The sequence below is a fragment of the Triticum dicoccoides genome, chromosome 5B, assembly GCF_002162155.2.
Source record: "Triticum dicoccoides isolate Atlit2015 ecotype Zavitan chromosome 5B, WEW_v2.0, whole genome shotgun sequence".
NCBI classification, from domain to species: domain Eukaryota; kingdom Viridiplantae; phylum Streptophyta; class Magnoliopsida; order Poales; family Poaceae; genus Triticum; species Triticum dicoccoides.
Window position 1 is genome coordinate 185,749,637 of NC_041389.1, and position 20,715 is coordinate 185,770,351.

Sequence of the window (20,715 nt, forward strand, 5' to 3'; positions counted from 1 at the left end):
ATTCTCTTCTCGCTCTCATTTGCGTATGTTAGCCACCATATATGCTTAGTCGCTGCTGCAACCTCACCACTTATCCTTTCCTTACCCATTAAGTTTTGCTAGTCTTGATACCCATGGTAATGGGATTGCTGAGTCCTCGTGGCTCACAGATTACTACAACAATAGTTGCAGGTACAGGTTATGCAATGATCATGACCCGAGAGCAATGTTTGCTTGTTTTGGAGTTCTTCTTCTGCTTCTTCTTCGATCAGGGGATAGGTTCCAGGTCGGCAGCCTGGGCTAGCAGGGTGGATGTCGTTTGAGTTTCTGTTTGTGTTTCATCTGTAGTCGGATGGTGCTCTTATGTAAGATGATGTTGTATTCATGTGGCATTGTATGCCTTTTGAATGTATCCCCATCTATTATGTAATGTTGATGCAATGATATCCACCTTGCAAAAGCGTATCAATATGCGGTTCTATCCTTGGTTGGACCTTTGAGTCTCTTTAGGATAGTATCGCATATTGGGCGTGACACCACGTCACCTTCCTCACATTCCAAAGCGATCTTACGGCGTCCATGTACTATGATGGTCCCCTTATGATCCGGCATCTTTAGCTGCAGATAAGCATAACAGGGTCTTGCCATGAACTTAGCATAAGCCGGTCGTCCAAAGAGGGCATGGTACGGGCTCCTGATTTTCACCACTTCAAAAGTCAATGTCTCTGATCTTGAGTCATGATCATCTCCAAAAGAAACCTCCAGAGCTATCTTCCCAACTGGATAAGCCAATTTACCAAGCACCAAACCATGGAAAATGGTGTTTGATGGTTTAAGATTTTTATCGGTCAACCCCATGCGACGGAAGGTTTCATAATACAATATGTTGATACTTCTCCCTCCATCCATGAGCACCTTGGTGAACTTATAACCTCCAACTTGGGGCGCCACCACCAACGCCAGATGACCTGGATTATCAACCCGGGGCGGATGATCCTCTCGACTCCACACAATAGGCTGCTCCGACCAGCGCAAGTAACGGGGCACCGCCGGTTCAACGGAGTTCACTACCCTTTTGTGAAGCTTCTGATCATGCTTGCACAGGCTAGTGGTGAAGACATGATACTGCCCACTATTCAACTGCTTCGGGTGGCTCTGGTAACCTGACTGTTCCTGCTGTTGATTCCCCTGTTGATTATAACCACCCTGGTTGCATGACTGCCTTGACCGCCATGCCCGCTTTGATTACCTTGAAATCCTGAGCCATAACCGCCTCCACCATAACCCGGCCCATGAGACCCGGGTCCTGAACCGCCGGGCGGTCCATGATCATACCGGAAAAGATCCGAGTTTTTGAACTCCCGCATAATAAAGCAATCCTTCCAGAGGTGCGTAGCTGGCTTTTCTCATGTCCCGTGCCTCGGGCAAGGCTGATTTAATAGGCGCTCAAGATTGACGCCTGATCCTCCACTACGTAGGGGCGGTTTACCCTTACGACGCTGGCCATTATCCTGCGCATTGGTGTTAGCCACAAAATCTGAACTATTATCCGCTTTACGCTTACCATTTTTTTCATGGCCCGCCGGGTTATGCTGCTGCCCCTAGGTGTTGCCGTTCTTCTTTCCCTTCCCCGGCTTTTCATGGTCAGACTCGGGATCCTTGGTACTATCAGATTCGGCATATTTAACCAAAGCTGCCGTAAGCGTTCCCATGTCATTGCAGTGACGCTTGAGCCGTCCCAACTTTAGCTTCAGAGGCTTGAACCGACAAGTGCCCTCCAACGTTATGACTGCTGAATCGACATTGATGCGGTCCGATGAGTGCAAGATTTATGAAACCAGGCGCACCCAATGTGTTGTCGATTCATCTTCTTCTTGGACACAGGCGACTAAAGCCACAATTGACATGGGCTACTTGCACGTGTCTTTGAAGTTCAGTATAAACCGAGCCTTTAACTCGCCCATGACCCAATGGAGTTAGCTGGCAAATTTTTCAGCCATGTGTGAGTTGTTCCTTCCAACATCATGGTGAAGTACTTAGCACATGCCGCCTCATCCACATCCAGCATCTCCATTGCCATCTCATAGCTCTCGACCCATGACTCGGGGGGTAAATCAGCAGTGTAATTGGGCAATTTATGTGGGCCCTTGAAGTCCTTAGGAAACCGCACATTGCGTAGAGCCGGGCTGAGACACGGCACCCCCCAAGAACTGAAAGCAACACCTGATTCCACTGAAGTTGTTGGATGAACCGGAGTAAGCTGATGGTCCACGTACTATGTTGCTAACTTGGCTTCTTGACACGCTCTACCGTGATCCACCACGTCCTGAGCATTCGCACCACCGCCCGCCGGGTTAGGCCCTCGAGGGGCATTACGGTTCCACATGCTGCTTGACACAGCCGGCTCATCAATATGCCTGTTGTAACTCTGACTCGGGGGAGGGGTTGAATGAATCATGTCTCGACTATACAAATAAGCCTGCTGCTGAACCATAGTCGTTTGAAGGAGATCTCTGGCCCGCCGTGTTTCAACCGCTGCTGGAGACTAGCCTTCCATCGGAATAGATGCCAACCGCGATGCCGCAGCAATCATGTTATCCAAAGGAGTGGAAAAGTGACCCGGAGGTGTCGGCATGTACTGAGGTGGGTCATGGTTCCGTAGAGGCGGGTCCGTCATCCGTGGCTAATCCGGCGCTCCTGCCCCAGGTGCTTCAATCCGGTTTACCGCTGGCGGGTTACTAGTTCCCGCTCCTAGTGTGTTAAAGAGGTTCACTGCTTCATAAACCGGTGGTAGACGAGACCGATGCCTCCTCCTCAACATGTCATTTGAAGCGTTCTGATCCAGCATCAGCCAGTAATTTTCCGCCTGGATCCGCTGCACCTGAGCATCCAAAGCGGCCCGCTCCTCAGCCATCCTGGCTTCCTCAACCGCCAAGTCCTCCTTGGCCTGAGCTATCTGATCTCGCAGCTTTGTGACCTCCGTATTATGCTGATCGCGATTATTTGGGGTAATATCTGTGGTCAACAATGTCGTCCATGCGTCCAAAAAACTGGATATGACTTGAGCCGGTGGGCGTGCAGGGCCTCCTGCCTGGCTGCTGATCCGGAAATCATCGCCGCTGCGGCTGAGGAGTGATGTGTTGGCTGTGTACCGACCATGAGGATTGCAATCCGGTTTCGCGGTTCAAGGGGGTTCGAAATACTGTCGCCATCGGAACAGCCCCCAAACCGGGCATCTTACATTTGGTACAGTGACTCGATCTCACTGGTGGATGATTCACCATCTGAACAGACGACCATCTCACCATCGGATACCGGTTCAGACTCAGCACCATTGATGAATCCAACGAACGCACGCTTCATGGCGGGCTGAGTCCGGGCGGGGCTTGCATGCCGAGCCGTCTCGATGAGGTCGTCGCAGATGTCCGGCTCAGGGCCTGGTTCGCCGATCTTGCCAATGAAGACATGAATTCCTCCAAAGGGGACCCGATACCCATACTCGACTGAGCCGGCATCGGGGCCCCAGCCTGAGTCGTCGATGTAGATCTTGCCGCGACGACTCTTGGTCATCCGGCCCACTGCGTATACCTTGATTCCTTCGAAGTTGCCATTTAAGAACTGGAAACCATCGTGCGATAGCCCCATGGTGGGCGCCAACTGTCGTGGAATTATCACGTCAGATGTCCTAGTGTGAGGACTTAGTCGTGGAGCCATCGCGACGAGATTAGCTTAAAGGGGTTAAACCGGACAAAGGACACGGGGAGTTTATACTGGTTCGGCCCCTTGCGGTGAAGGTAAAAGCCTACGATCCAGTTGTGGTGGAATTGATGGGGTCTCGGTGATCAGGGAGCGCATCCGCTTTGCCTGGCTCTCGAATTGTTGTTTCTTGTCCTTTAACAACTGCCAGGTCGTCCCTTTATATACACAGGTTGACGCCAAGCGCTTTACAGAATCCCGGCCGGCTCATACATGTTTCCGGCTCGGTTTCTAACGTTTCCTATCTTACAACACAAGTTACATAGTATATGGCGGTTTATGTCTACGGGCTCTAATCCGCCTTTGGGCCCTAGGCCTCTAAGTCTCTTCAAAAAAGCTCCATACTCCTTGTCTTCATGGGCTTCAATATGGATGACTCGTTACAGGTATAACCCGGCCCTACCTGGGTGGTTTATACTCAGTAGTTATATCCCCAACACTATCCCTACAAAATCATATAGTCTGGTTATGCTTTATCTTCATCGCACAAAGTATTTAATCATGCACAACTCTGATGACAAGCCATGCAATTGTTTCATACTTTTGATGTTCTCAAACTTTTTCAATCTTCACGCAATACATGAGAGTGAGCTATGGACATAGCACTATAGGTGGAATATAATGGTGGTTGTGGAGAAGACAAAAAGGAGAAGATAGTCTCACATCAACTAGGCATATCAACGGGCTATGGAGATGCCCATCAATATATATCAATCTGAGTGAGTAGGGATTGCCATGCAACGGATGCACTATAGCTATAAGTGTATGAAATCACAACACAAGAAACTAAGTGGGTGTGCATCCAACTTGCTTGCTCACGAAGACCTAGGGCACTTTTGAGGAAGCCCATCATTGAAATATACAAGACAAGTTCTATAATGAAAAATTCCCACTAGTATATGAAAATGGCAACATAGGAGACTCTCTATCATGAAGATGATGGTGCTACTTTGAAGCACAAGTGTGGAAAAGGGATAGTAGCATTGCCCCTTCTCTCTTTTCATATTTTTTTTATTTTTTTATTTTATTTGGGCCTTTTCTCTTTTTTATGGCCTCTTTTTTTTTCTTTTTTTGTCCGGAGTCTCATCCTGACTTGTGGGGGAATCATAGTCTCCATCATCCTTTCCTCACTGGGACAATGCTCTAATAATGAAGATCATCACACTTTTATTTACTTACAACTCAAGAATTACAACTCGATACTTAGAACAAAATATGACTCTATATGAATGCCTCCGGCGGTGTACCGGGATGTGCAATGAATCAAGAGTGCCATGTATGAAATAATGATGAACGGTGGCTTCGCCGCAAATACAATGTCAACTACATGATCATGCAAGGCAATATGACAATGATGGAGCGTGTCATAATAAACGGAATGGTGGAAAGTTGCATGGCAATATATCTCGGAATGGCTATGGAAATGCCATAATAGGTAGGTATGGTGGCTGTTTTGAGGAAGGTATATGGTGGGTGTATGGTACCGGCGAAAAGTGTGCTGTACTAGAGAGGCTAGCAATGGTGGATGGGTGAGAGTGCGTATAATCCATGGACTCAACGTTAGTCATAAAGAACTCACATACTTATTGCAAAAATCTATTAGTTGTCAAAACAAAGTACTATGCGCATCCTCCTAGGGGGATAGATTGGTAGGAAAAGACCATCGCTCATCCCGAACCGCCACTCATAAGGAAGACAATCAATCAATAAATCATGCTCCTCATCATATAACGGTTCACCATACGTGCATGCTACGGGAATCACAAACTTTAACACAAGTATCTCTCAAATTCACAACTAATCTACTATCATGACTCTAATATCACCATCTTCATATCTCAACACAATCATAAATAATCAAACTTCTCATAGTATTCAATGCACTTTATATGAAAGTTTTTATTATACCCATCTTGGATGCCCATCATATTAGGACTAACTTTGTAACCAAAGCAAATTACCATGTTGTTCTAAAAGACTCTCAAAATAATATAAGTGAAGCATGAGAGATCAACAATTTCTATAGAATAAAACCACTACCGTTCTCTAAAAAGATATAAGTGAAGCACTAGAGCAATACTGTCTAGCTCAAAAGATATAAGTGAAGCACATAGAATATTCTAATAAATTTTGATTCATGCGTGTCTCTCCCAAAAGGTGTGTACAGCAAGGATGATTGTGGTAAACTAAAAAGCAAAGACTCAAATCATACAAGACGCTCCAAGCAAAACACATATCATGTGGTGAATAAAAATATAGCCTCAAGTAAAGTTACCGATAGACGAAGACGAAAGAGGGGATGCTTTCCGGGGCATCCCCAAGCATAGGCTTTTGGTTTTCCTTGAATTTAACCTTGGGGTGCCTTGGGCATCCCCATGCTTAGGCTCTTCCCACTCCTTATTCCAAAATCCATCAAATCTTTACCCAAAACTTGAAAACTTGACAACACAAAACTTCAACAGAAAATCTCATGAGGTCCTTTAGTATAAGAAAATAAAACACCACTTTAAGTTACTGTAATGAAATCATTCTTTATTTATCTTGGTGTTAAACCTACTGTATTCCAACTTCTCTATGGTTCATACCCCACTGATACTACTCATAGATTCATCAAAATAAGCAAACAACACACGAAAAATAGAATCTGTCAAAAACAGAACAGTCTGTAGCAATCTGTAACTTTCGAATACTTCCGTAACTCCAAAAATTCTGAAATATATTGTTGGACGTGAGGAATTTGTCTATTCATCATCGGCAAAAATAATTAACCTAAAATCACTCTTCTGTAGCAAAAGTTTCTATTTTTTACAGCAAGATCGCAAAGACTTCTCCCAAGTCTTCCCAAAGGTTCTACTTGGCACAAACACTACCTAAAAGATAAAACCACATCTAAACAGAAGCTAGATGAATTATTTATTCCAAAACAGTTGAAAAAAATCAAAGAACAAAAATAAAATTGGGTTGCCTCCGAACAAGGGCTATCGTTTAACGCCCCTAGCTATGCATAAAAGACAAGAATAGATCTAGGTGTTTCCATCTTTGGTACGCAATCCATAGGTGGCTCTCATAATAGATTCATAAGGTAATTTAATTTTCTTCCTAGCAAAGTGTTCCATGTCCTTCCTTAACGGAAATTGGAATTTAATATTTCCTTCTTTCATATCAATAATTTCACCAATTGTTCTATGGAAAGGTCTACCAAGAATGATAGGACATGTAGGATTGCAATCTATATCAAGAACAATGAAATCTATGGGCACATAATTCCTGTATGCAACAATAAGAACATCTTTCGTCCTTCCCATAGGTTTCTTAATGGTGGAATCTGCAAGATGCAAATTTAAAGAACAATCATCAGATTCACGGAAACCTAGCACATGGCAAAAAAAATCGAATCGTGGAAACACTAGCACCCAAATCACACAAAGCATAACATTCATAATCTTTAATCTTAATTTTAATAGTAGGTTCCCACTCATCATAAAGTTTCCTAGGGATAGAAACTTCTAGTTCAAGCTTTTCTTCATAGGATTGCATCAAAGCATCAACGATATGTTTAGTAAAAGCTTTATTTTGATTATAAGCATGAGGAGAATTTAAGACGAATTGCAACAAGGAAATACAATCTATTAAAGAACAATTATGATAATTAAATCCCTCAAAATCCAAAACAGTGGGTTCATTGCTATTTAAAGTTTTGACCTCTTCAATCCCACTTTTATCAATTTTTGCATCTAGATCTAAAAACTCCGAATTATTGGGAGGCCTTTTAGCTAAAGTTAAATAATATCCAATCCCATCCTTGTCAAGATTCACATTCGAAAACAAAGATTTAATAGGAGTCACATCAATCACTTTTAGATCTTCATCATTATTATCATGAAAACTAGAAGAACACGCTTTCACAAACCAATCTTTTTTAGCATGCATCCTAGCGGTTCTTTCTTTGCAGTTATCAATGGAAATTCTCATGGCTTTGAGGGACTCATTGATATCATGCTTAGGTGGAATAGATCTAAGTTTCAAAGAATTAAAATCAAGAGAAATTCTACCCATGTTCCTAGCCAACTCATCAATCTTAAGCAATTTTTCTTCAATCAAAGCATTGAAATTCTTTTGCGAACTCATAAATTGTTTAACACTATTCTCAAAATCGGAGACCATCTTATTAAAATTTCCATAGGAGTTTTTGTAGGAATTACCATAATTATTAGAGGAGTTACTAAGAAACGACCTAGGATTAAAATTGCCCCTATAGGCGTTGTTACCAAAATTGTTCCTACAAACAAAATTCACATCCATAGATTCATTATTATTCTCAATCAAAGTGGACAAAGGGATTTCATTAGGATCAGAAGAAACACTTTATTAGCAAACAATTTCATAAGTTCATCCATCTTTCCACTCAAAACATTAATCTCTTCAATCGCATGAACCTTTTTACTAGTGAATCTTTCGGCGTGCCATTGAGAATAATTAACCATAATATTATCTAGGAGCTTAGTAGCTTGTCCTAAAGTGATTTCCATAAAAGTGCTTCCCGCGACCGAATCTAAAATACTTCTAGAAACAAAATTCAATCCGGCATAAAATTTTGTATAATCATCCACAAATTCAAACCATGTGTAGGGAAATTATGTATCATTAATTTCTTCCTCTCCCAAGATTGTGCAACATGCTCATGATCAAGTGCTCAAAATTCATAATCGTTCATAAGGGAGATGATCTTAGCGGGAGGAAAATACTTAGAGATAAAAGCATCTTTGCACTTATTCCATGAATTAATACTATTTTTAGGCAAAGAAGAGAACCAAGTTTTAGCATGATCTCTAAGCGAAAACGGAAATAACTTCAATTTAACAGTATCATTATCCACATCTTTCTTCTTTTGCATATCACACAAATCAACAAAGTTGTTTAGATGGGTTGCGGCATCTTCACTAGGAAGGGCAGAAAATTGATCTTTCATAACAAGATTCAACAAAGCGGTATTAATTTTACAAGATCAACATCGATAGTAGGAGCAATCGGAGTCCTAATAAAATCATTGTTGTTGGTATTGGAAAAGTCACACAATTTAGTATTATCTTGAGCCATCGTGACAAGCAATCAATCCAACACACAAGCACACAAGAAGCAAGCGAGAAGAGATGAATGGAAGAGGGGAGAAGAAAAGGCAAAGGTTTTCAAAAATCATTTTAGAAGTGGGAGAGAGGAAAATGAGAGGCAAATGGCGAATAATATAATGCAAGCGAGAAGAGTTTATGATGGGTACTTGGTATGGCTTGACTTGGCGTAGATCTCCCTGGCAACGGCACCAGAAATCCTTCTTGCTACCTCTTGAGCTTGCGCTGGTTTCCCTTGAAGAGGAAAGGGTGATGTAGCAAACTAGCGTAAGTATTTCCCTCAGTTTTCATAACCAAGGTAACAATCCATAGGAGACGACGCACAAGTCACCGAATACCTGCACAAACAATCAAGAACTTGCAACCAACGCGATAAAGGGGTTGTCAATCCCTTCACGGTCACTCGCAAAAGTGAGATCTAATAGAGATAGTAAAGTAAATATTTTTGGTGTTTTTATTCCATGGATTGGAAAGTAAAGATTGCAAAATAGTAAATGAGATTCAATAATATGGAAAAGAGACTTTAATATAATGGAAAAGAGAACCGGAGGCCATAGGTTTCACTAGTGGCTTCTCTCGAGATAGCATGTATTATGGTGCGTGACCAAATTACTGTCGGGCAATTGATAGAAAAGTGCATAATTATGATGACATCTAAGGCATCTACTACTATTACTCCACACATCGACCGCTATCCAGCATGCATCTAGAGTATTAAGTTCATAAGAACGGAGTAACACATTAAGCAAGATGACATGATGTAGAGGGATAAACTCAAGCAATATGATATAAACCCCATCTTTTTATCCTTGATGGCAACAATACAATACGTGCCTTGCCTCCCCTACTGTCATTGGGAAAGTACACTGCAAGATTGAACCCAAAGCTAACTACTTCTCCCATGGCAAGAAAGATCAATCTAGTAGGCCAAACTAAACCGACAATTCGAAGAGACTTGCAAAGATATCAAATCATGCATATAAGAATTCAGAGAAGAACCAAATAATATTCACAGATAATCTTGATCATAAATCCACAATTCATCGGATCTCGGCAAACACACCGCAAAAGAATATTACATCGAATAGATCTCCAAGAACATTGAGGAGAACTTTGTATTGAGAATCAAAGAGAGAGACGAAGCCATCTGGATAATAACTATGGACCCGAAGGTCTGTGGTAAACTATTCACGCTTCATCAAAGAGGCAATGGTGTTGAAGTAGAAGCCCTCCATGATCGATTCCCCCTTCGGCAGATCGCTGGAAAAGGCCCCAAGATGGGATCTCAAGGGTACAGAAGGTTGCAACGGTGGAAAAAGTGGTTTCGTGGCTCTCCCTAATGTTTTTAGGGTATAAGAGTATATATAGGTGAAAGAACTAGGTCGGTGGAGCTACGATGGGCCCACGAGGGTGGGAGCGCCTACCCCCCCCCCCCGGGCGCCCCTCCTGCCTCGTGGACGCCTCGTTGTGTCTCTAACTTCAACTCCAAGTCTTCTGGTTTGCTTTTGGTCCAAGAAAGATAGCGCGAAGGTTTCATTCCGTTTGAAATCCGTTTGGTATTCCTTTTCTGCAAAACTCTAAATAGGCAGCCTCCGGTTAATATGTTAGTCCCAAAAATAATGTGAAAGAGCATATTAAAGCCCATTATACATCCAAAATAGATAATATAATAGCATGGAACAATCAAAAATTATAGATGCGTTTGGAGACGTATCAGTAGAAACTACATGGACTAGGTCCGTAACTTGAGGATTATCCTCATTGCTGCACAGAAGAATTATGTCCTTGATGCACCGCTAGGTGAAAGGCCTGCTACAGGCGCAGATGCTGATGTTATGAACGTCGAACAAGCTCGATCTGATGACTACTCGATAGTTTAGTGTGCCATGCTTTACGGCTTAGAATCGGGACTTCAAAGATGTTTTGAACGTCGTGGAGCATTTGAGATGTTCCAAGAGTTGAAGTTAATATTTGAAGCAAATGCCCGAGTTAAGAGATATGAAGTCTCCAACAAGTTCTATAGCTGCAAGATGGAGGAGAACAGTTCTGTCATTGAACACATACTCAGAATGTCTGGATATCATAATCACTTGACTCAGGTGGGAGTTAATCTTCCAGATGATAGTGTTATTGACAGAGTTCTCCAATCACTGCCACCAAGCTATAAAGGCTTTGTGATGAACTATAATATGAAAGGGATGGAGAAGACTATTCCCGAGCTCTTCGCAATGCTCAAAGTTGCAGAGGTAGAAATCAAGAAGGAGCATCAAGTGTTGATGGTTAACAAGACCACTAGTTTCAAGAAAAAGGGCACGGGAAACAAGGGGAAGTTCAAGAAGAATGGAAAGCAAATTGTCACTCCCGAGAAGAAGCCCAAAGTTGGACCTAAGCCTGAAACTGAGTGCTTCTACAGCAAAGGGAGTGGTCACTGGAAGCGAAACTGCCCGAAGTATTTGGTGGATAAGAAGGATGGCAAAGTGAACAAAGGTATATTCGATATACATGTTATTGATGTGTAACTTACTAATGCTCGTAGTAGTGTCTGGGTATTTGATATCGGTTCGGTTGCTCCTATTTGTAACTCGAAACAGGGTCTACGGATTAAACAAATATTGGCTAAGGACAAGGTGACGATGCGCGTCGGGAATGGTTCCAAGGTTGATGTGATCGCCGTCGGCACGCTACCTCTACAACTACCTTCAGGATTAGTTTTAAACCTGAATAATTGTTATTTGGTGCCAGCGTTGAGCATGAACATTATATCTGGATCTTGTTTAGTGCGAGACGGTTATTCATTTAAATCAGAGAATAATGGTTGTTCTATTTATATGAGTAATATCTTTTATGGTCATGCACCCTTGAAGAGTGGTATATTTCTGTTGAATCTCGATTGTGGTGATACACATATTCATAATATTGATGCTAAAAGATGCAAAGTTGATAATGATAGTGCAACATATATGTGGCACTGCCATTTCGGTCATATTAGTTTAAAACGTATGAAGAAACTCCATGCAGATGGACTTTTGGAATCACTTGATTATGAATATTTGATACTTGCGGACCATGCCTCATGGGAAAGATGACTAAAACTCCGTTCTCCGGAACAATGGAGTGAGACAATGACTTATTGAAATAATACATACCAATGTATGCGGTCCAATGAGTGTTGAGGCTCGTGGCGGGTATCATTATTTTCTGACCTTCACAGATGATTTGAGCATATATGGGTATATCTACTTAATGAAATACAAGTCTGAAACATTTGAAAAGTTCAAAGAATTTCAGAGTGAAGTGGAGAATCGTCGTAACAAAAAATAAAGTTTCTACGATCTGATCGCGGAGGCGAATATTTGAGTTACGAGTTTGGCCTTCATTTAAAACAATGTGGAATAGTTTCACAACTCACGCCACCTGGAACACCATAGCATAATGGTGTGTCCGAACGTCGTAACCATACTTTATTAGATATGGTGCGATCTATGATGTCTCTTACCGATTTACCACTATTGTTTTGGGGTTAGGCATTAGAGACAGCGCATTCACGTTAAATAGGGCACCATCTAATGTGGTTTGGCAATAAACCTAAGTTGTCGTTTCTTAAAGTTTGGGCTTGCGACACTTATGTCAAAATGCTTCAGCCTGATAAGCTTGAACCCAAATCGGAGAAGTGCGTCTTCATAGGATACCATAAGGAAACAATTGGGTACACCTTCTATGTCAGGACCCCGATCCTAAGTCACACCGATCTAGCATGTAACACATCATATCACTTTGCGGCCTCACGCACGGTATTCCCACGGGTGCCACCTTACCTGGCCCGGGACCGTTTGCGCCTTTTGGCTCACGTATATGATAGTGTCGCTAGCATCCATATGACAAAGAACCCGGGCTGACATGGCTAGTCGTGAACCCAAACTGGCACTAACTTACAGGGACAGGCATCCATGACCCAGCATCGAACGTGTCGGTCATCAGCGAGTGAATCCAGGCTATAGCACTGGGCTAGCAGGACTCCGGTGAACCGGGCTGTAGCGGGCTAACAGGACTCCGGTATTCATCGCGTGACATTTCCCCGAAGGGACAGACACAGGAACGAAGAAGGACACATGCCGGCCAGCCTAAGTGTTCCGGAGCAGTAGCAAGCTACCATGGCTCGGTGGAAACACTAGGAGAAATTTCCCGGTAAGAGAGGCTACTAAGGATAAACAACTAGATAGCCAGATCCCACACATACCAAGCATTTCAATAACATACACACAATATGCTCGATATGTGTAAATACAACATGGCATCACAACATGACTCTACAACTCAAGTATTTATTCAATAGGCTCCGAGGAGCGAGATATTACAAACATGGGTCTCATGACCCAACAATCAGAGCATACAAGTCAAAGCACATGCGGAAGCTTAATATGTCTGGGTACAGACATCTATAATGAAAAAGGCTGAGAAGCCTGACTATCTACCAGATCCTGCCGAGGGCACAAGATCGTAGCTGAGGTAACAAGCTAAACGTCGAAGTCCACGCGGAACTACTAGTGAGACTGAAGTCTCTCTGCAAAATATAAATTAAGCAACGTGAGTACAAATGTACCCAGCAAGACTTACATCAGAACTATCTACAAATGCATCATTATCAACAAGGGGATGGTGGAGTTTAACTGCAGCAAGCCAGCTTTGACTCGGTGGCTAACCTGAACTACGACTGCAAGTAACTCTTTTGAGGTGGCGCACACGAGTCCACATATTCACCATATCAATACACCACTATGGATCCGCTCCCGTCTCCCTATGAGAACGCCATCCATAGCACTCACGCTTATCTTGCGTATTTTAGGGTATCCACTTTCACTTGTCTATGAACTATGCAAGGGGTCCAAGTTTCCATATCCGAGGAATCCGGCTATTCGAATAGATAATGATAACCCTGCAGGGGTGTACTTCTTCACACACGCTCCCGCCACTTATCGCCCTGTACACGTCATGTACCTCGACAACCTTCAAGCGGAAGCCGGGCGAGGGAGTCGGCCACGACCTGACTAACCTAACAAGTCTCTAGTCCAGGTTTATCGCCCATTCGGGTTCCATCCGCAAGGAGATCCGGCCGGGGTGTCGCTCACGGCCCCAAACGATGTGAGCAGGGTTCCCAAGCCCACCATCCGGGTGCCACTTGGTACACCGTGCCACTGTGCCTAGTCTGTCCCAAGCCCACCTGTACCGGGTGCCACTTGGTAGACTACTAACACTACCTACAAACACCAGAAACTAGTTGCAACTCCTGGACAGAGATCAAGTTGATTAATAAGTCGAGAGGGGCACTTAAGCATTCCAATGTGTGGTAGTAGCTGGTCATGGATCACAAACACAGAACTCAGTTCCTGAGGACGGCTGCAATGAGACAACCCACCATGTACTCCTACATGGCCTCTCACCGCTACCTTTACCAAATCGTGTTCACACACTTAGCTCACACACAGTAGGACATGTTCACACGCCTCTGATTCATCCCCGATGAATCAGACCTGACTCAACTCTAAGCAGTAGCAGGCATGACAAACAAGCATGAATGAGTAGGCACATCAGGGCTCAAACAACTCCTACTCATGCTAGTGGGTTTCATCTATTTACTGTGGCAATGACAGGTCATGCAAAGGATAAAGGGGTTCAGCTACCGCAGCAAGTAACAAATATGTCGTTGTTGTCCTAATGCAGTAAAAGAGAGCAGGAGCGAGAGAGTGGGATTTTATCAGAATGAACAAGGGGGTTTTGCTTGCCTGGCACTTCTGAAGATAGCATTGAGTCTTCATCAGTGTCAACAATCACATCATCGGTATCACGTCTATCGAGAGGGGACAAATACCGGCAACACAGAAGGGAACACAATCAATGCAATGCACAATATGATGCATGATCATGACATGGCAAAATGAATGTGTTTTGGGCTAATGCATCTAGCAACAAGTTAAATGGAGTTGGTTTGAACCCTAGGTTCAAATTCAAACTCCACATGTGATTATTTAAATGCCATTTATATGATTTGTGCTAAACAGCAGTTATAAGTTGTTCTAACATGCATGAAAATGGTACAGATGGATTCCTTGAATTTTTCTGATAATTTTTCATATATAATTTATTTAATTTGGAGTTACGGTTGAGTTTCTATGAATTTTCGAAGTTTTGAATATTTTCTGAAATAAATAAATCATTTCTGATTTATTTAAAAACTCCAGAAAACATTTACTGCGTCAGTATGACATCACCCTGACATCATCATGTCAACAGGGCGGGTCCAAGTCAAACCTGACGTGTGGGGGCCACACGTCAGTGTCACAGGGCTGCTTAGCTCACTGACAGGTGGGACCAGGTCAACAGCCACGTCAGCTTGGTCAAAGCTGACGTGTGGGCCCACGGTGGTTAGGTTAAGACTTAACAGAAAATGATAAGGATTAAATAAGGGCGTGGGGCCCATACGTCAGCGGCTCTGGGGAGGGTTAGCTGGCCGTGATTAGTGCTAATCACGCGGCCACGCCGGCTAGTGACGCCGGGGACCATGGCGACGGCGGGACCTCGCCGGAGTTGCTCGGGATGGCGCTACAGCCCGCGGCTGGTCGCGCTGAGGGCACCAAGAGGGAGCCCGTGCTCCCGCGCATCTAGTGGCGCACACAGCTAGGCACAGGGAGGCCGGGGTTCGCCGGAAACGGGCTCCTGGCGGCGGCCGGAGTTCGGGCATCGGGCATTTCGACGCTGCTGCTCACAAACGAGGGAGCTGAGGCGCTGGAGGGGCTCTACGGGTCGCGGCAAGCACAACGGGTGCACGCCCGTGACCAAATGGTCACCGGGGTTTCGCCGGCGACGAGCCCGTGCGGCGGAGCGTCTCGGCTCCGGTAGAGGGGGCGGCTAGAGCTCGAATTCGGACATGGGGTTAGGGGGAAACGAAGCAGGGGCTCACGGGGATCATGCCGGGAGGGTCAGCGAGCTCGGGGAAGCACGAACGGCGGCGAATCAACGGCGACCATCGGCGGCGGTCGAGGACGAATACGATGGCGTGGAGGCGATGCAGGGCTTCCCGAGGGGCTTGGCTCGGTGGGGAGGAAGAGGGGATCGAGGCGGAGCTCCCTGGGGCGTCGGTGAGGCGTGGGGGTGGCGGTGGCCGCGAGGGAGCTCGTCGGTGGCGGCGGCTCCGTTCGGTCCGGGCGGGAGAGAGGGAGCAGAGGAGGGAGGGTCGAGGGGGGAGAGTGAGCGAAACGGTCTGCGGGATCGGGACGGCCTGCGGGAGTCGACCACGCGTGCAGGGGCTCGTCGGCAAGCAGGAGGTGGCCGCGCGGCCGTGCGCGTGCGAGCACGCAGCTGCTTCGGGGCAAGGGGAGGAAGACGACAGAGGGCTGCAGTGGTGGGCTGGGCCGGCTTCTGCAGCAGGCCGCACAGGTAGGCGCCAGGTAAGTACTCTCTTTCTCTCTCTCTCTGTTTCCTCTTTTCTATTTTCTGCAATTTGTTTTTGATTTGATTTAAAATATCAAATCATTTAATAAAATCCTAGAAACAATTATGCGTGCTTTCTGAATTATTTCAGTGACCCTTAACAATTTCCAACATTTATTTGAACATTTAAATTATTTATAGTATTTAAATGCCCAAAGTCAAATACAATATGGTTTACTCAAAAATCCAAAAATGTCTTGGAAAAATATCCATCATCTCTGGAAATGGTTTTCACCCTTTTCCATTAATCATGAACATTTTTGCAAACCAATTTGGGTTCTTTGAAAAATATTTTGAAGTTGAACCTATTTGCATTGCTTTGGTGCTAGGGCTTGGTCCTCCCCATTTCAAATTTCATGAACTTCAAACATGATGCATGAATGCCTTGATGCAACTAATGACAGACAAATTCTAGGGCTGTGACAACTCACCCCCACTAAACAAGAATCTCGACCCGAGATTCAAGCGTAGGGTAGGATGAAGGGGGAACGCAAATTAACATAATCTTCACGATCCAGGTTGCACATCACAAGAGTGTTGATTTGATCCTCATCTTTGTCTCGACGTCTTGCTTTGAGAACTCCAGCCAACATGACAACGAGAAGAAAGGAAAACTCTAAAACAATCGATCTTCGAGAAGACCGAACAACTCAGGATCAACTCATGGGATGAGACATAGCAGCATCTCTCGAGCTGAGACACGAGATGCACATCAAGAGGGGTGGAAAGAAACGGATGACGAAGGTTCACTAGGTGGACAATAATTCCACGCTTAAGAAGGTGGTGAACGGTTGTCAACGTAGTGAGGAGTTGAGTTGCCATGATACCACAACAATGCACCTTAGGGAAGGTGACTCGTAGAAATATCCCCTTAAGTGGCAAAAAGAATTACCTTTGATTTAAAGATCATTGAAACTCTTTATACCAGCTTAAGGCAAATCATAATCGATCATTTAGAGGGGTTCGGTAGAAAGGCATACCCGGACTTGGATGATGTGGATTACCTTGTTGAAGACAACGTAATGGATGAATTTGCTTATCGCCGGAAATGGAAGAGACCCATGGTAGAATGGCACATTGGTGGTGCAAGCTGGGAATAGAATGCAAATGCTGGGAATGATTCTGGTAACTGGGGAAGAACCCAGCAATAGAGAGTGAATTCACTGTTGAAAAGGTCATAGCATTGCCGAGGAAACTGAGAGGAATCCAAGTTAATGCCGATGATAACACGTAGCGCTTGTGCGTGCTCTCAAGAACTTGAGCATTTCCACAATCATCAAGGTTTTATCAACATCCGTGTCAAGGGTGCTGACAACACAACATACTACCATGATGGCTAATGATGGATGATGCAGATGCAAAGGAAGATAACACCTTCTCAGATTTCACCTTAGCGAGGCCAAGGAGACAAAATCTGGACGATCGACCGAGAGACATTTAGCACTCCGCTCCTAATGTTCTCCTTGATGTGCTAGCGTAATCCATAGATAATTATGGTTGGATGTCACAGCCCTAGAATATTGTTTGTAAATAGTTGCATCTTCATCCAGGCATCATATTTAAATTTCTGAAACATGAGTTGAGGATTGTTGGAAGCCTCAAAACCCTAAATAAAAGCAGGGCAAAAGAACCCTGGAAAATGCATTCAATGATTCCAAAATGGCCTTAACTAATGTTGGTTATATTTTGGCCAGGGTTTTACACCAAACCAAAAATAATGAGCATTTTTGAGGAATATTTTGAGCATTGAATTTAAATCATATTCTATTTGAATTTGGAATTATATTCATAATATATGATGAATATATTTCCAAATTACCTGAGATATTTTTTGTATTTGTGAAAAAGTCCATTAAGTGACTTAAAATATCCAGGGGAGTTTTGGCACTGTTTTCAAATTGTTTGAATTTGAATTCAGTGGCAACTAAATAAGAAAAACAAAACAGAACAGAAATAAATAGAAAGAGAGAGGAAACCTACCTAGGCCAGTTACCCGCAGCCTACCTGGCGCCACCAACCGGCCCAGCCGGCCCAGCCCATCTCCACCCCCTCCCCTGTCGTCTTCCTCCCTCGCCAGAAGGACAGAGGCGAGGCGTGGCGCGCGCCCGAGAGGCCTCGGCCACCTCCTGCTTCCTCCTCGACGCCCGGAGACGCCACGCACCTCCCTGCCTCTCTTCCTCACTCTCCCACGTCCTCATCCCCTCCCTCTGGACCGCTCCCCCTCCTCTGGCTCTCTCTTTCCCTCTCTCCCCTGTGATCCCCGAGCGCAGCCGTCGCCGCCGTTCGCTATAGCCGCAGCCACCAGCCCTCCCTCGCCCCTCCGCCAGTTCCATAAGCTCCGCCGCGTCGTCCTCGACCTCCTCGCTGAGCTACGCAACGCCGGACGCCCTGAAGCCTTGCCAGTGCCGCCGTTTTCGACCTCGGCCGCCGGAGATCCCCCTCGATGCTTCGCTCGCTCCGGTGCCTCCCCGAGCTCGCCGAGGCCACCGCTGCACCCGCTGTGAGCTCCTGTGCTGTTTCCCCCTCTTCCCTGGCCCGATTTCTTCCTCTAACACCGATGCCGTCGCGGCCGAGAGCTTCTCGCCGCCGGCCATGGCGCAGCCGTGGCCATAGCCGCGCATGCCCACGACGGAGTGCTCCACCGTGCTCATAAAGCCCCCAGGAGCCCAACACACCAACCAGCTCCCCCTCCCGCGCACCGAAACGCCAAACCCGCGGGTGCCCGAACTCCGGCCGCCGCGGAAGTGCTCGTCGCCGTCGACTCAGGCCATCCCAACTGCTGTCGCTGCTACCAGTAGATGCGCAAGAACGCCAGCAAGCCGTAGCAACAAACCGCGCTCAAAATGGAGCCCCGTAGCGTTTTTCCGAAACGCTCCGCCGTCGTTTTGGTCGCCGCCGGCGTAACTCCGGCAAGGGTGACGTGGCAGATTAATTCGGGCTAATGACGCACTTAGTCAACACCTAGTGACACTGACAGCAGGGCCCCACCCCTGGTCAAACCTCAGTTAGCGCTGGGTTTGACCGGGATTAGCTCCTGTGTCACTGACGTGTGGCCCCCACACGTCAGGTTTGACCTGGGGCGCCCAGTTGACCCTGCTGACGTCACCGTGACGTGGTGCTGACGCCATAATCATTTCTGGATTTAATATTATTCAGGAAATTCCATAAAATGCCTAAAACTTCTAAAATTCATAGAAATTCAACCGTAACTCCAAATGAGATAAATTATATATGAAAAGTTATCAGAAAAATTCAAGGAATCCATATGTACCACTTTCATGCATGTTAGAACAACTTATAGCTGCTGTTTAGCACAAATCAATTAAATGGCATTTGTATAATCACATATGGAGTTTGAATTTGAATCTTGAATTCAAACCAACTTCATTTAATCTGTTGCTAGTTGCATTAGCTCAAAACACATTCATTTTGCCATGTCATGATCATGCATCATATTGTGCATTGCATTGATTGTGTTCCCTTCTGTGTTGCCGGTATTTGTCCCCTCTCGATAGACGTGATACCGATGATGTGATCGTTGACACTGATGAAGACTCAATGTTATCTTCAGAAGTGCCAGGCAAGCAAAACCCCCCTTGTTCATTCCGATACAATCCTACTCTCTCGCTCCTGCTCCCTTTTACTACATTAGGACAACATCGATTCATCTGTTACTTGCTGCGGTAGCTGAACCCCTTTATCCTTTGCATGACCTGTCATTGCCACAGTAAATAGATGAAACCCACTAGCATGAGTAGGAGTTGTTTGAGCCCTGTTGTGCCTACTCATTCATGTTTGTTTGTCATGCCTGCTACTGCTTAGAGTTGAGTCAGGTCTGATTCATCGGGGATGAATCAGAGGTGTGTGAACATGTCCTACTGTGTGTGAGCTAAGTGTGTGAACACGATTTGGTAAAGGTAGCGGTGAGAGGCCATGTAGGAGTACATGGTGGGTTGTCTCATTGCAGCCGTCCTCATGAACTGAGTTCTGTGTTTGTGATCCATGATTCAGCTACTACCACGCATTGGGCCCGAAACCAATGGACCCTCTCGGCTTCTTGATCACCCTTGTCCTCTGTCCAGGAGTTGCAAGTAGTTTCTGGTGTTTGTAGTATGCTGGAGGCCGTGCGCAGCACTGACCGTAGGGGTGGGCTGTGATGCGGTAGGCACGTGGCCGGGTAAATCGGGCGCCCGTTTGGTGTCACGGAACCCTGTTCACATCGTTTGGGGCTGTGAGCGAAACTCCGGCCGGATCTCCTCATGGATGGAACCCGAATAGGCGATAAACCTGGACTAGAGACTCGAGTGTTTAGGCAGGCCGTGGCCGACACCCACGTTGGGCTTCCGCTTGAAGGTTGCCGAGTACATGT